This window comes from Cyrtonyx montezumae, unplaced genomic scaffold, assembly GCF_038088225.1.
Source record: "Cyrtonyx montezumae isolate F1298 unplaced genomic scaffold, pur_monq_1.0 scaffold_15, whole genome shotgun sequence".
In the NCBI taxonomy this organism is placed as follows: domain Eukaryota; kingdom Metazoa; phylum Chordata; class Aves; order Galliformes; family Odontophoridae; genus Cyrtonyx; species Cyrtonyx montezumae.
In genome coordinates this window covers 5,754,013-5,757,863 of record NW_027071881.1, presented here as the reverse complement: position 1 = coordinate 5,757,863, position 3,851 = coordinate 5,754,013, and positions in this window count along the sequence as shown.

Here is a 3,851-nt window from a genome sequence, read left to right as displayed (position 1 = left end):
TCTGCTGTTCTAAAGGTTTTCATTTTTCTGTTGGCCTCCAGCTTTGGGGATGATTTGCCCATGTTCCTGGCTTTTCACCCCATGTGTCCAGTGATGATGGAGGCAGCATTCTGATTTGACTCGCTCTTCTCCTGGGACTGCCTCAAGTGCATGTTGAGATCCACCAGCAGTAGTACAGCTTCCCTAGATTTCCAGAGGAATGCATTCTGTATTATTACACTTCCTCCTTCTAAAAGTATTGAAAAGATTTTCACTCTTTCTCCAAGGTATTTTTTACATGACAGTGACATTACATACCCTTTATTTTTAATAAGCTCTCAGACAGGTGAGTGGTTCTGAGCTGCAGCCCTCAGACTCACAGTATCCCTAAATAGACAGCTCTTGAAGGATGGCTGCGTGCTAACTCAGCAGCACTTCCACCTCAGTTTCAAAATGATGAACATGATATTGTCCACTTCTATCACTTCAATTCCTGACATAAATGCCTCTGCAAAATAGAGAAGTACCTGGAGAGGCATATTTTCACGAGGGCGTAGTGGAGATGCAGCTGCCTTTGAAGTGTGTGTAGCTAAATTAAACAGAGAACACTTATTCCTGCCATCTACCTCCCTGCTGCAGTTCTCAGTTCCTGCCCTTTATTAGGGAAATTGTCTAACCTGATACTGTTTCATCTGATAAAAGGTTGGGTATACATGGTTGTTGTCTCTGCCATGGGTCACAGTGTGTAGAAGCTGCTGGTCAGCTGTGAAGAACAGAGCTCATGCTTTTGAGTCATTTGTTTTTAGGCTGTGTTTTTAGACTGAGAGTAAAGTGTGCCTTTGGCTTGAAGTTTTGAGGACAGGTGGGTACACAATGAATTTTAGTTGGTTAGTGTTAAACAGACTCATGGGAGTGCTTTGTTGTGCAGCCCAAAGTCAGTCAGTGAAATTCATTGCTGTAGAACGTGATAGGGAACCAATTACTATTATTATTTAAACACAAGGGACTACAGTTAAACAATGGTTCGATGCATCCAATAACTCAGGGAGATTTTAAGTTGCTGTAAATAAGAAAGTTACGCCAAGAAAAGATTAATCGTTTTCTGCACGCTCTGTCTCCAAGAATATGTTATGAGTCAAAGACTGAGAAAAGTACACCCTGGGCTGTGCAGAGCGTTGGTCTGACCTCGTGGGGTTTAATTGACTCTGCCAATTGTGAGCTAAACTAATTTTAAAATTAGTCTCAAACTGATCTATCTACAAATCTGTTTCTGCATGTGAGATGTGCACCAACTCCACTAATTGTTATGTAATTGTTTGAATGCTGAACCTTCTGTAGGGGTGGGCCCTAGAAGATGAAGTATTCTGGCTTCAACTTTTCGAAACATTGCCTTGGATGCTGCAGAAACAAACACTGTTGAGATGGTTCTGTTAAGTATGATTGTTGGGGTAGTTTGCCTCGTTTTTATGATGCCTATGGAAATGTAACTGTGGATTCCTTACGTTTGGAATGGAAAGCAGCATTGCTGCTGCATAGAAAAGTGATGCAGGACTAAGAAAATTCCCAGTGCACTCTTTGGTGTGCATGAGCAACCCCTGCTGAAAAATAAAAGGAAAACCAAACACTGGAGAGCCACATCAACTAGATCAATATTGTGTTCACCTGTAATTCTCAAATACACATCAATACGTGTAAGTAGCTATGTTGACCTACATATTCTAGCCTCTAGGAACGTTTGTTGCTGTGGGTTTGTTGTTTTTTGCTTCCCCTCACTCATACTAGAAATGTGAAGGGGATGGTCATGGAAAAAGCTTTATTTTCTCAGTAGAAGCATCCCCAAGCGAATGTAATGAAGCAGAAATGTGATCTGTGGGTGCCTGCAGTTTGTAGGGGTCTTCCATCAGCAGTATTACTGCGTGGAGGTTATGGCACCTTCTGTCAATGTCACTTACCCTGATCTCTGCAAACACTCACACATTTAATGTTTTGGTTTTTGTTTGGTTTGTTTTTTAAGAGAAACTGAATGGGGAAGGAAGGGGAATGGCTTTTTCCTTTCCCTAATTTGTTAGTACCTAAGCCCCACCAAGTGTCTTCACAGTAGTAATGCATGGTGCTACTGCAGAGAAAAATCTATGCTGTTTTTCTTATTTGGAGACCTATAACAGCATTCAGTTAATGTCAGAGTATCTGGATCCTTAAGATGATCCTTAAGATGTAACTGGACGTAGATATCTACAGAAATATATATAATAATATATAATATACAGAGAGTGAATCTTGCTGGCAGTCCAGCTCAAGAGCAATGCTGCAGCAACAAATGTAATGTTCAGCTCTGACAACAAAGCCCAGCCAATGTCCTCTGCCTACAAAGGAAACTTGTAGGATAATGAGATTATTCTTTTTTTAAACCAAGACAGTAAATCACTAAAATGTTTGCAAGGAGATTTCCCTCTTGACAGGCTGATGGATTTGGGAAATATGCTGCAAAATATAAAGCAGATACTGCAAAGGAAAGAGAATGGCATCTTAAAAACTGCAACTTCTGTTGTTTGGTTGTTACCTTTGAGTGTGTGCATTTTGTTTTACTTTATTTTATTTTATTTTCTTGCATCTGTGGAGCTTTTGCTATTTCCCTACCTCACAGTTCAGAAACACATGGTTCTTCATAATACAAACTGATATCACACTTGGATTCTTGATGGGCCTGGAAAAATAACTAAAACAATAAAAACAAAGCCACTCCAGATAATGTTTCACCATTATCACCTTTGGGAATAGCTCAAACAGCGATGTGTTTTGTAGGTGCAGTCTGACATGTTAACTATTGCCCCTCAGCTCCTCGTTTTTCTACCTGTGCGGCTCTGCCTGCCACGCAGTCTGTCTTTATCTGGTGTGCTGTGCTCCATGCTGTCATCGTCCTCTTCCTGCTGCCTGCCCTTCTGCTGCTCCCTTGTTACCCCTGGAATAACCCCATTTTTCAGAAGTTGCCAAGATTTTTGTTTCGTAGCGTGTTTGTCACCGCTGAAGTGTAAGCACCCTGCGGCAGGCTGGTGTCACCTTCTACATGTCTGTAAGGTGATGTGTGTTCTCCCAGTGCTATCTACAAATAAATGTGGTATTAAGTTAATCATTAGTTTTCCTTTTGAGGCTGGATATAACAAAAGCATTGCTTGCTTCTTAACTATGTAAGCAGGAGTGCTTCACATGGTGCCATCTGCCAACTTGCTCGGCTGCCCTTTGAACGCTTCTTTGTGTTTTTCTTCTCTGGGTGGGAGCTAACAGCAAGATTTCAATTCGTCTCCCCGAGGGTAGAAAATCACTCCTTTGGTTTATTTTTACAGTGAGTTGAGGAAGAAATTGGGGTTCATCGAACAGGGTGAGCTAGTACTGAGAGGCAGAGGGTGAATGTGTATGGGCTGAATACACACAGATAAACGAACCCCGATGTGGTGTGAGGCTCTGAAGTGTGCCCAAAGAGGGGCAGTGTGGGGGCTGGAGCACAATAAGGCACATGGGGGGGGACTGGGGTTGTTCAGCCTGGAGAAGAGAGGATGCTCCCAGATTTTTGTGATCTTAGTGTTTTATTTCCAACCTTAACGATTCTATGGGTTGTAGTGCTACATCCGAGGTGGGGCTGAGAAGGGAAAGCTTCAGTTATCCACACATGATGCTCAGTGTGATTTCCCCACCACGTACAGATCTGTGCTCTGTGGTTATAAAACCAGTGCCCTTCAGCTCTTTTCCTCCTTTAAACAGGGCACAGGTCGCGCACACAGACAGAGACAAAAAAAAAGGCCTTTCACAACTGCCTTCAGGAATGCGAGGTCACCCTCAGTACCGAGTACAGCTCGCACTGACCCCGCTCTGAGGCA